The sequence below is a fragment of the Oncorhynchus kisutch genome, linkage group LG4 (genome assembly GCF_002021735.2).
Source record: "Oncorhynchus kisutch isolate 150728-3 linkage group LG4, Okis_V2, whole genome shotgun sequence".
NCBI classification, from domain to species: domain Eukaryota; kingdom Metazoa; phylum Chordata; class Actinopteri; order Salmoniformes; family Salmonidae; genus Oncorhynchus; species Oncorhynchus kisutch.
This window is the reverse complement of record NC_034177.2, coordinates 69,354,374-69,367,889: the sequence shown is the minus strand read 5'-3', so window position 1 is coordinate 69,367,889 and position 13,516 is coordinate 69,354,374.

The following is a 13,516-nucleotide window of genomic DNA, read 5'->3' as shown; positions in this document are numbered from 1 at the left end:
CTTAGGAATATTGTTGGCCTTGCAGCGGCAAACTGTATGGCTCTGATTGTCCGAAAAGTGTCTCCCCTTTCCCGCCTTCTACTGTTGTTCACTCTGGTATATAGCCAGCAATGTCTACTGTTCCCATTGGTGATGACTGTAGTAGGATAGTCTAGATTTGCTTTTCTCGATATCTGACTTAGGACAGCTGTACCAATGATTGTCGGAGGTGAGCTTCTTGCCTCTTCCTCCTCATGTTGATAGTTAGGATTTAAACCACTTAGATGTGGGATGCTGCTTCTGGTCTTTCCTGGTCTAAAGGAAAGTGAGTTTATTTCTTCACCTCGTGTTGAGGTTCAAAGTTCCAAACATTTAAAACATGTAGCTCTTGCTTCCTGTTTCCTGGTCTGATGTTAATTTAGTTGGCAATGCTATTTATGCACTCTCGTCAAAAGGGGATTGTTCCATCAGTTTGACACGCTCTCCGACCTCACTTGGGGTGTGACTACTTGTTTTCTATAGCTCCCCCACTGACCATTCCCCAAATTGTTATGTTAGAAATATTGTTCCATTATCCAAGTTTCAGCGTGTTAGTGTTTCAGCAGAGAAAGTCAGTGAAACAAAGACATTCCTTTGGTTGGCACTAAAGGGGGATAAAGAGCCTTCTTCTTAAATTTACAACAGGGAGTGGAGGTGTCAAAAACCCCACAACAGTTCCCTCCTCCTCTCAGCAGGTTAGAGATGGTCTGGTTATTGTCAGCCATTGCCAAGCTGGTCTGACCTCTTGTGATCACAGGACAGCCATGACAAATGACACTAACAAAATGGTTGAATAGTTCAGCAACATATGCAGTGAACATGGCTTAAGTGATGAAAGGTACAAAATGCATGTATTGTCATCATATCTGACACATACAGTGCCTTGCGAAAGTATTCGGCCCCCTTGAACTTTGCGACCTTTTGCCACATTTCAGGCTTCAAACATAAAGATATAAAACTGTATTTTTTTGGTGAAGAATCAACAACAAGTGGGACACAATCATGAAGTGGAACGACATTTATTGGATATTTCAAACTTTTTTAACAAATCAAAAACTGCAAAATTGGGCGTGCAAAATTATTCAGCCCCCTTAAAATATTAAGTTAATACTTTGTAGTGCCACCTTTTGCTGCGATTACAGCTGTAAGTTGCTTGGGGTATGTCTCTATCAGTTTTGCACATCGAGAGACTTTTTCCCATTCCTCCTTGCAAAACAGCTCGAGCTCAGTGAGGTTGGATGGAGAGCATTTGTGAACAGCAGTTTTCAGTTCTTTCCACAGATTCTCGATTGGATTCAGGTCTGGACTTTGACTTGGCCATTCTAACACCTGGATTATTTTTGAACCATTCCATTGTAGATTTTGCTTTATGTTTTGGATCATTGTCTTGTTGGAAGACAAATCTCCGTCCCAGTCTCAGGTCTTTTGCAGACTCCATCAGGTTTTCTTCCAGAATGGTCCTGTATTTGGCTCCATCCATCTTCCCATCAATTTTAACCATCTTCCCTGTCCCTGCTGAAGAAAAGCAGGCCCAAACCATGATGCTGCCACCACCATGTTTGACAGTGGGGATGGTGTGTTCAGGGTGATGAGCTGTGTTGCTTTTACGCCAAACATAACGTTTTGCATTGTTGCCAAAAAGTTCCATTTTGGTTTCATCTGACCAGAGCACCTTCTTCCACATGTTTGGTGTGTCTCCCAGGTGGCTTGTGGCAAACTTTAAATGACACTTTTTATGGATATCTTTAATAAATGGCTTTCTTCTTGCCACTCTTCCATAAAGGCCAGATTTGTGCAATATACGACTGATCGTTGTCCTATGGACAGAGTCTCCCACCTCAGCTGTAGATCTCTGCAGTTCATCCAGAGTGATCACGGGTCTCTTGGCTGCATCTCTGATCAGTCTTCTCCTTGTATGAGCTGAAAGTTTAGAGGGACGGCCAGGTCTTGGTAGATTTGCAGTGGTCTGATACTCCTTCCATTTCAATATTATCGCTTGCACAGTGCTCCTTGGGATGTTTAAAGCTTGGGAAATCTTTTTGTATCCAAATCCGGCTTTAAACTTCTTCACAACAGTATCTCGGACCTGCCTGGTGTGTTCCTTGTTCTTCATGATGCTCTCTGCGCTTTTAACGGACCTCTGAGACTATCACAGTGCAGGTGCATTTATACGGAGACTTGATTACACACAGGTGGATTGTATTTATCATCATTAGTCATTTAGGTCAACATTGGATCATTCAGAGATCCTCACTGAACTTCTGGAGAGAGTTTGCTGCACTGAAAGTAAAGGGGCTGAATAATTTTGCACGCCCAATTTTTCAGTTTTTGATTTGTTAAAAAAGTTTGAAATATCCAATAAATGTCGTTCCACTTCATGATTGTGTCCCACTTGTTGTTGATTCTTCACAAAAAAATACAGTTTTATATCTTTGTTTGAAGCCTGAAATGTGGCAAAAGGTCGCAAAGTTCAAGGGGGCCGAATACTTTCGCAAGGCACTGTATCTTCTTCAAGCTTCCTGTTTAAATACTGGGGTCTTCAGTGGTTCCAGAAGCGATGGCCTTACCTGGGAGTACAGCAACAGTCTCTCTGTCTCAGACATTCTGTCAACATCTATTTATGTAACCACTCAAATTCATACAAACAGCTACAGACGCAAGCACTTCCAGTATATTCACTTTGTCCCTTTGTTTAATATTGTATGGGTTATACAGTGCATTCGGAAAGTATTCATACCCCTGGACTTTTTCCACATTTTATGTTATGTTATTCTAAAATTGGCACACCTGTATTTGGGGAGTTTCTCACATTCTTCTTTGCAGATCCACTCAAGCTCTGTCAGGTTGGATGGGGAGCGTTGCTACACAGCTATTTTCAGGTCTCCAGAGCTGTTCAATCGGGTTCAAGTCCAGGCTCTGGCTGGGCCACTCAAGGACATTCAGAGACTTGTCCAAAATCCACTCCTGCATTGTCTTGGCTATGTGCTTAGGGTTGTTATCCTGTTGAAAGGTGAACCTTCACCCCAGTCTGAGGTCCTGAGCGCTCTTGAGCAGGTTTTCATCAAGGATCTCTCTCTACTTTGCTCTGTTCATCTTTGCCATGATCCTGGCTAGTCTTCCAGTCCCTGCCGCTGAAAAACATCCCCACAGCAGGATGCTGCCACCCCCATGCTTCACCGTAGGGATGTTGCAAGTTTCCTCAAGACGTGACACTTGGCATTCAGGCTAAAGAGTTCAATCTTGGTTTCATCAGACCAGGGAATCTTGTTTCTTATGGTCTGAGAGTCTTTATGGTGTCTTTTGGCAAACTTCAAGCGGGCTGTCATATGCCTTTTACTGAGGAGTGGTTTCCATCTGGCCACTCTACCATAAAGGCCTGATTGGTGGAGTGCTGCAGAGATTATTGTCCTTCTGGAAGATTCTCCCATCTCCACAGAAGAACTCTAGAGCTCTGTCAGAGTGACCATTGGCTTCTTGGTCATCTCCCTGACCAAGGCCCTTCTCCCGATTACTCAGTTTGGCCGGGCGGCCAGCTCAAGGAAGAGTCTTGGTGGTTCCAAACTTTTTCCATTTAAGAATGACGGAGGCCACTGTTTTCTTGGGGACCTTCAATGCTGCAGAAATGTGTTGGTACCCTTCCCCAGATCTGTACCTTGACACATTCCTGTCTCGGAGCTCTAAGGACAATTTCTTCGACCTCATGGCTTGGCTTTTGCTCTGACATGCACTGTCAACTGTGGGACCTTATATAGACAGGTGTGTTTACCACAGGTGGACTCCATTCAAGCTGTAGAAACATCTCAAGGATGATCAATGGAAACAGGATTCACCTGATCTCAATTCTGAGTCTCATTGCAAAGGGTCTGAATACTTATGTAAATAAGAGTATTTACATAAATGTGTTTGAATTTTTTTGCTTCAGTTTATTTTAGTAAATACTTTTCTTAACCAACAATTAGGTTTTAGGAAAAATAAGTGTTAAGGGCTTGTAAATAAGCATTTCACTGTAATACCTGTTGTATTAGGCACATGATTTGATTTTATCAAAGACACTCACTCAGTAACTTACCATACTTTTCTGTCCAACTAGACATTACGATTCCTTCTTGCCTACTCTTGTCTATAGGTCTTCTTCTAGGTTCAAAATGATATGTATGTAGTCCAGTGCTTCATTGTCAAAAGAAACCCACTCGCACACTGCCATCTGGTGCAGGCAGGCAGTCAATGGCTCAGCGTTCCGAATGTATTCACCTGAATCAAGCTTGGATAATGTTCTATTTCATATTTTTATGGTGCGCGTGCAGCCCAGTAGTATATAAGTGATTATAAACTGGGTGGTTCGAGCCCTGGATGCTGATTGGCTGACCGCCGTGTAATATTAGACCATATACCATGGGTATGACAAAACCTAAAATATTTTACTAGTCTAATTGCGTTGGTAACCAGTTTATAATAGCAATAAGGCACCTTGAGGGTTTGTGGTATATGGCCAATATGCCACAGCTAAGGGCTGTGTCCTTAACTTCCTCACTCTGCGTTGCGTCGTGCATAAGAACAGCCCTTAGCCGTGGTATATTGACCATATACCTCATCCCCTCGTGCCTTGTTGCTTAATTTTAATTTTAATTTTTTGGTTCGAGCCCTGAACGCTGATTGGCTGAAAGCCGTGGTACACTACCGGTGAAAGTTTTAGAACACCTACTCATTCAAAGGTTTTTCTTAATTTTTTATATTTTCTACATTGTAGAAAAATAGTGAAGACATCACAACTATGAAATAACACATATGGAATCATGTAGCCACCTTTATGCCTTGATGACAGATTTGCACACTCTTGGCATTCTCTCAACCAGCTTCATGAGGTAGACACCTAGAATGCATTTCAATTAACAGGTGTGCCTTCTTAAAAGTTCATTTGTGGAATGTCTTTTCTTCTTAATGCGTTTGAGCCAATCAGTTGTGTTGTGACAAGATAGGCGGGTATACAGAAGATAAGCCTATTTGGTAAAAGACCAAGTCCATATTATGGCAAGAAGATCTCAAATTAGCCAAGAGAAACGACAGTCCATCATTATTTTAAGACATGAAGGTCAGGCAATACGAAGAATTTCAAGAACTTTGAAAGTTTCTTCAAGTGCAGTCGCAAAACCTATCAAGCACTATGATAAAACTGGCTCTCACGAGGACCGCCACAGGAAAGTAAGACCCAGAGTAACCTCTGCTGAAGAGGATAAGTTTGAGTTACCAGCCTCAGAAATTGCTGCCCAAATAAATGCTTCAGAGTTCAAGTAACAGACACATCTGAACATCAAAGGTTTAGAGACTGTGTGAATCAGGCTACTACTACTAATGGACACCAATAAGAAGAAAAGACTTGCTTGGGCCAAGAAACACGAGCAATGGACATTAGGCCAGTGGAAATTTGTCCTTTGGTCTGGAGTCCAAATTTGAGATGTTTGGTTCCAACCGCCGTGTCTTTGTGAGACGTGGTGTGGGTGAATGGATGATCTCCGCATGTGTATTTCCCACCATAAATCATGGAGGAGGTGTGATGATGTGGGGGTGCTTTGCTGGTGACACTGTCTGTGACACTTAACCAGCATGGCTACCACAGCATTCTGCAGCGATACGCCATCCCATCTGTTTTGGGCTTAGTCCCACTATCATTTTCAACAGGACAATGACCCAACACACCTCCAGGCTGTGTAAGGGTTATTTTACCAAGAAGGAGAGTGATGGAGTGCTGCATCAGATGACCTGGCCTCCACATTCCCCTGACCTCAACCAAAATGAGATGGTTTGGGATGAGTTGGACCGCAGAGTGAAGGAAAAGCAGCCATCAAGTGCTCAGCATATGTGGGAACTCCTTCAAGACTGTTGGAAAAGCATTCCAGGTGCCAAGAGTGTGCAAAGCTGTCAGCCACCCTTTGCCTTGATATTTGAAGAATCTCAAATATAAAATGTATTTAGATTTCTTTAACACTTTTTTGCTTACTACATGATTCCATATGTGTTATTTCATAGTTTTGATGTCTTCACTATTATTCTACAATGTAGATAATAGTAAAAATTAAGAGTTGAGTGAGCAGGTTTTCTAAAACTTTTGACCGATAGTGTATGTCAGACCGTATACCATTGGTTTGACAAAACATTTATTTTTACTGCTCTAATTATGTTGGTAACCAGTTTATAATAGCAATAAGGCATCTTATTGCCCCGTGTTGCGTTGTGCATAAGAACAGCCCTTAGCCGTGGTATAATGGTCATATACCACACCCCCTCGGGCCTTATTGCTTGAAAAAAAAATTGTGACATATCAAATGAATACATATATGCATTACTCATTATTATTTAATTATTATGCTTTCTGACCCTGAGTAGGATAGAGATGCTGCATCACTGGAGCCTGTACTGCTATGGTGATGTGATGGATTAGTGGGTTATCTAACGTGACTCACTCCTTTTCTGGGCTGCTGTGTGGGTGTGTGTGTGTGTGTGTGTGTGTGTGTGTGTGTGTGTGTTAGGACTCAGATCTACCTTTCCTCTTTTACTGTCTGCCCAGAACACACTCTAATTCTAGACACCTAACATTGTCCAGAATTCCATAAGGAAGTTACATTGCATTATAAATGAGTAATGCACATGTTGTATTAAGCTAACATGTGCAATTGTTTTAAGATGGTCATACCATGGATCATTTAGTTTGATTTCAATTATTTGATCGAATATTACATTTGGCCTTTACTACTATAGCCCATAGAAATGGTCAAAAGTTTAGTGTTTGGTCCCATATTCTTAGCACACAATGATTACATCAAGCCTGAGACTCCACAAACTTGTTGGATGCGTTTGCTGTTTGTTTTGGTTGTGTTTCAGATGATTTTGTGGCCAAAAGAAATGAATGGTAAGTATTGTATTGTGTCAGTTTGGAGTCACTTTTATTGTAAATAAGAATAGAATATGTTTCTAAACACTTGTACATCAATGTGGATGCTACCATGATTGGGGAGGTATGATATTTGTGCGTCTGTAACTTTCTCACTCGTCATTATTCGTAGTCATTGTGTCATTTGGCCATGTTTTGAAATAAGAGACTGCTTACAGTATGCCAACCAGAATGTAAATGATAGCACATGAAGGATTGATTTCAACTGTGCACATTGTTGTTTGAAATAGACACCCAAGTCAAAGTCATGTCTATGTCTATCTCAACTATGTATTCACAGGTAATTCATTTCTAATGATCCTTTAATTAAGGAGCTCTGAAAGCTCTGTTCTGTATTCCTTTCTTAAAAACAAGCATATCCAACTACTCCTATGTTCTGGGCTTAATACTGACATGATGAGAAAAGCAATGGTTGTAGGTTTGCTTCAGCAAGTTTGTTTCTCCGAGATCAGTCACACACCCACACAGAGATGAACAGCTCCTTCAAAAAGTATTCATACTCATTGAATGTTTCATCATGTTGTTGTGTTACAGCCTGAATTTAAAATGTATTCAATTTTGATTTTGTGTCACGGGCCTACACACAATACCCCCATAATGTGAAAGTGGAATTATGTTTTTAGACATTTTTACAAATCAATTAAAGTATTCAACCCCTTTGTTATGGAAAGCCTAACTAATAAGTGCCATTTTTTAATGCCTACCTCATCTCTGTCCCAAAACATACTATTATCTGTAAGGTCCCTCAGTCGAGCAGTCGAACTTCAACACCAGATTCAACAACAAAGACCAGGGTTTTTTCCAATGCTTTGCAAGAAGGGCACCCATTGGCACATGGGTAACATTAAAAAAGATTAGATTAAATATCCTTTTGAGTATGGTGAAGTTATTAATTACACTTTGGATGCTGTATCAATACACCCAATCACCACAAAAACACATGCATCCTTCCTAACTCATTTGAAGGAGAGGAAGAAAATCGCTCAGGGATTTCACCATAAGGCTAATGGTGACTTTAAAACAGTTACAGAGTTTAATGGCTGTGATAGGCGAGAACAATACCAACCTAAATGACAGAGTGAAAAGAAAGAAGCCTGTACAGTTTGAAATAAGTCACTGAAGTAAAACTGAAAACAATTGTGGCAAGGAAATTAACTTTATATCCTGAAAACAAAGCATTATAATTGGGGCAAATCCAACACAACACATCACTGAGTTCCACTCTTCATATTTTTAAGCATAGTGGTGGCTGCATCATGTTATGGGTATGCTTTTCACCGGCAAGGACTAGTGAGTTTTTTTGTTTTGTTGATATAAATAAACTTAATTGAGAGAGCACAGTAAAATCCTAGAAGAAAGCCTGTTTCAGCCTGGTTTCTGCAGGACAATAACCTAAAACACAAGGCCATATATACACTAGAGTTGTTTACCAAGATGACGTTGAATGTTCATGAGTGGCCTAGTTATAGTTCGACTTAAATTGTCTTGCAAATCTATAGCAATACTTGAAAATGTATGTCTAGCAATGATCAATAACAAACTTGACAGAGCTTGAATTTGGAGGGGATAATGTGCAAATATTTTACAATCCAGGTGGGCAAAGCTCTTAGTGACTTACCCAGAAAGACTCACAGCTGTAATCAATGTGTGTTTTTTTGCAAATGTTTGACATGACAGAGTACTTTATGTAGATTGTTCACAAAAGAAATACAATTAAATACATTTTAATTTGACCTTGTAACACACAACAAAATGTGGAAAAGCCAAGGGGTGTGATTCCTTTCTGGGCACACCGGCCCCAATACAGCAAGGAGTAAATTGCGTAAACACAGACAAAATTGTTTGAAATCATATGAATCTTACGATTCTCTCAAAGAGAATGGCTTTTAATCAGTATGTTTACAGCAAACGTTGATTTGATTGCTTGGCAAGGTCATCCTTCCTGTCATGTCTGTCAGGGTATTGAAGTTAATACAAAGACTGCATCTGAAAAGTAATGACAAGTATTCACCTTCACTGGCGATGGTGATTCACAGGTAGCTAGCTGCATAGAGAAACAACCATTACTCTGGATCCTTATCTACCCAGTACTAGAAATTAATACTCTACTTCTCAATTATAAAATGTATTTTGTGAATAAATGTTCAAATTGAATTAGTAATCAACTTATATCAAATTTAAATAATTCCTGACATTAAGTTTTTTTTTTCCAACTGCTTACACACAAAATCTTTCCATGTCACACAATTTTTGAAACCTCTCACTCAAAGTGCAAAACTACACACATAAAACACTTTTTTCAAAACACTACACACAATTCTCTACCTAAAACACAAAAATCTAACAGGAAGTGACTTGCTTTCCTTTTCCAAACACAACCAATCAAAATGCTACACTTATTCACCAGGTCACACACACACTCCTAACATGTGCAAGCAGTAATAGCTTAACTGATCACTAACCAATCACTGCTTTACTGTAGTATAGGCCTATAAATAGGTCAAAGGTCAGATTACCTGTTTTGAACAATGGATGCCAACAATGGACAGAGAGCAAGAGGAGTAGGAGGAAGAGGAAGAAGAGAACGAGGGCAAAGAAAAGAGCCATCTCTGAGATTAGGGCAACACTTGTTGTGATCAACCACGGTTTGACCATGAGAAAGGCTGGACTGAGAGTCCAGCCCAACTTGAGTCGGTTTACAGTGGCGTCCATAATTCGAACCTTCAGAAATTAGAACAGGTATGCAACTATCTAATGACTATTTTAGCATTACAGTAATGTACTGTAAAATACATATGACTGCATAGTATTGCATAAACATTTGTAACTCTAAGCCATCCATTTACTGCACTGCATTGAATGAATGAGGTTGGTTATCATGCTGTTCTAAACACATACTGTGTTTGAATTCTGTACAGAGTGGAAAGGCAAAGACATCATGGAGGACGCTTGTTTACAGATGTACAAGAGACTGCAATTATAAATATGGTTTTGGCCAACAATGCAATTAGGATTCGAGAGATAAGAGAGCATATCTTGAAGAATGACACCATATTTAACAAAATCAATGCTGTAAGCCTGTCGACCATGCAACGCATCCTCCAATGGCACCAAGTGACGATGAAACAACTTTACAAGGTGCCATTTGAGAGAAACTCTGACAGAGTCAAGAATATGCGACATGACATTGCAGGGGTATGTATGCAACACTACTTCCAGTACTTCAGACATACCATATTTACTCATCTGTATATCCTGTTGTCTGTTACAGAGACTATTGGAGCTGGATGCCCATGTAATTCGCCATGAATTTATTTATGTGGATGAGGTTGGCTTCAAAACCAGGCGCCGCGGAAGAAATGTAATAGGACAGAGGGCAATTACCAATGTCCCTGGACAGCGTGGGGGTAATATAACTATGTGTGCTGCCATCACTCAAAACGGGGTCCTCCATCATAATGCCACACTGGGTCCGTACAACACCGGCCATATGCTCACTTTTCTGGTTGCAATTTACACAATGCTTGTCCCTGATCCAGATCAGGAGCCTGCTAGATTTGTGGTTTTATGGTACAATGTTAGTTTTCACCGGGCTGTTCTGGTCCAAAACTGGTTTGCCACCCATCCACAATTTGTAGTTTTGTACCTACCCCCATATTCACCTTCTCTAAATCCCATAGAGGAATTCTCCTCAGCCTGGCGCTGGAAAGTGTATGATCGCCAACCCTATGCCCGCATGCCGCTTCTCCAGGCAATGGAGGACGCATGTGGGGACATAGAGGTTGCCTCTGACCAAGGTTGGATACGCCATGCTAGGAGATACTTCCCTCAATGTTTTTTCGGCAAGAGAAAACGTATCTTGTGATGTGGACAAAGTATTGTGGTCAGACCCAGGCTGGAGAAGAGATGAAGCGTAGCTTAGCACTGGTGACTGCCCCCCCCCCCCCCCCCCCCCCCCCCCCCCACCAATTCCTGGACTGCCCCCCCGGGACCCCACACACATAATTGTGTTCTTTACTGTATTCTAAAGAATATACTTTTGGTTTACATATGTTTATGGTTTTGTTGTATGCTACTGTACACAACAGTAATGTTAGGCCTAATAAATATTTTCTGTTTCTACATTGCATTGGTGTTTACAGTGTACTTGTTACCCCTCTAAGCCGATTACTTTCTCTGTAGAACATTGTATTGAAATGTAGATATAAGCCTATGAAAGACCAAAGAGCTTTAGATTTAGAATAACAGTGTTTATATGATATATCCAAAAATTTACTATAGTTTTATTATTTTTTTATTTGTACCTTTATTTAACTAGGCAAGTCAGTTAAGAACAAATTCTTATTTTCAATGACGGCCTAGAAAGCAGTGTTTGCCATTTGATGCAAATGCTTCATTCTGACATGTGTTTATGGCATTTTGAATGCAGTGTTACATTTTGAAGGAGATGTGAGGCATTTTGCATTTTGTGTGTGCAGTTTTGGGAATTGTGTGTAGAGTTCTGAAAAAAGGAGACTTTTGAAAACGTGTGTAAGCAGTTGGAAAAAACTGTAAATAAAAAAACATTATCAGTATGTATCACATCTGGAAGTTTCCCCTAAAGGGTAAGTGATTATGGTAATGTTTCTCAAAGAGCTGTCAACATGTACTGGTGTCTCCTTCTTTCTTCCTCACCCCATCCTTCATTCTGCCCTCCTCCCTCGCCCCATCTCACCCTTATCTCACAGTGTGAACCAACCACCTTAACATTGATGTGACACTAGTACATCAATGCTCTGAATACATTTGACTAGTAGACATTTGCAGGGGCATGCCTCAGGATGCTAATTCAATCTGCCACACTCCAGGCACAGCTGGCTGATTGCGGACATCAAGTTAAAAATGCCAAATGGGAAATTATGTTACAGTAGCTGCAGCGCTAACGTCAGCCAAGAGACCTCCAGATATAACATCACATCCGGTTAGATTAAGCTCATTTGCACGTGTCTAATGCACAGTTTAGAATTCACACAGTATCTCTCTGACAAAGTCAAGTAGCACTGTCTGCAAATGTTCAAAGTTAAATCATAGGGTCATGTATTGGTGACCTATAAGATCACTGACAATGGCTCTGTTGTTGCCTCCCTCTTACACTGACTATAACACCAGAGACAGAAGAAATTGTCTGAGCCATGTTTTTTTCACATAAACCTCTGACAAGATGAGGGTGTCACAATAGCAATACAACGGAAATAGCTTTGTAGCGCTATCCCTTTCTTAGTTGTAAATGGAAGAGAGGGAAACTGCTGTTGTAAAATTCTGAGTGAGACCTTGAGCTTGTTGAGATAGATGTTTTATTCATGCAATTTAACCAACACAAATACTGTAACAAGAGTCGTTAATTAGCGCACAGCAGACATTAACAAGAAGATTCAGTCAATTACTACCGAACTCCAGTTCACCAACCACTTACTCAGGCAAAAGAAAGGCCTCTGACACTTTTTGCCTCGGGAAAACAGACAGTTGTGGTAACAATGTTGGCAGTTTTACCTGGAACTCATTTCTAGAATAAGGTATTTTTCCATCATAAAGCAAAAGGTTGAGCCAATTCTTGATTATATCACAGCTAAGAATTGAAGGCAAAGCCGAAACCACAATCGCATACCTGTGACTATAATGACAGAGAAAGAGATTGTGTACGTGTGTTTGTGTCTCTGTGTCTGTATATGTCCTTGTATCTGTATCAGACTGTCTGCAGCAGATCACATCTGTCATGAAACCCCTGCCCTCTGGCTAGGTGAGGGAATGAGCCAGCTAAATCAACTCTCTAACAGCTCAGTGCAGTACATACCAAATCACAGCGCCAGCACACAGATGCAATATGGAGGCCTGATATGCAGAAACCACACTGAAGTAAATGAAGCAAACACCAAAAAGAATAAAATAGAGATACCACTGACAAAATATCTGTCAAGCAGACATTGGGGTAGTGGAAGATTATTTAATCATAACTGCCCATGGCATACTCTATCTGTCATGGTGGATTGTAGGATAAACTCATAGACCCAAATGTTTGTCCTTCTACTGAAAGATCCAGAGAAGTTGGGACATCCACGTTGTTGGATGCAGTATACTGCTGCTGTGTTTTACTGGGAAAGACATCAAACTAAATACATCAGGCAAACAGGGTCATTCGTGTCACACACACACACATATTTGGATGTATCAGGATAGGACTGAGAGTTTCCCTTTGCGAGACTTCGCAAACCGGAACCCTCATGTTCTAAAATATGTAGATCCATAACTTAATCACGGAGCTGAAAAAAATGACGCACGAGTTTAGTTCTGTGCTGAATGACCTGTGCAATATTCACATAACTGCACTACAAATCACTCAGATACAGAGAGAGGTGGTGAACCGAAATGTGAAGACATCTTTTTGACAACAGACCTGTCTTAAATCATCTGACACCTCAAATTGAGATGATCATAGTGTAGAATAGATTGTTGTCACAGACACAAGACAATTAGCATGTTGATTTGTGTGTGTCATAGTTGGGCTGTTGTTCATTC